Source organism: Sinocyclocheilus rhinocerous, unplaced genomic scaffold (assembly GCF_001515625.1).
Source record: "Sinocyclocheilus rhinocerous isolate Xijiao unplaced genomic scaffold, SAMN03320098_v1.1 scaffold2310, whole genome shotgun sequence".
Classification (NCBI taxonomy): Eukaryota; Metazoa; Chordata; class Actinopteri; order Cypriniformes; family Cyprinidae; genus Sinocyclocheilus; species Sinocyclocheilus rhinocerous.
In genome coordinates this window covers 51059-51296 of record NW_015646349.1, presented here as the reverse complement: position 1 = coordinate 51296, position 238 = coordinate 51059, and positions in this window count along the sequence as shown.

Here is a 238-nt window from a genome sequence, read left to right as displayed (position 1 = left end):
GGGATCCACACTCACAGCGGACAAAGAGGATGTAGTCTGCAACATCAGAGTCCAGCCACACCTCGCAGACGTCTCGCAGCCAGACCCAGAGCCCAGCCCACCATCACTCCGCTGTGTGGAGCTAAAGCCCGAGCCCACCGCTGACGGAGAGCCAGAGCCCGCCGTGACCGACGAGTCATCGCCAGAGAGAGCGACAGTGCTGAGGATCGCCCCGGAGCCAGAGCCTGTGTCGTCAGAC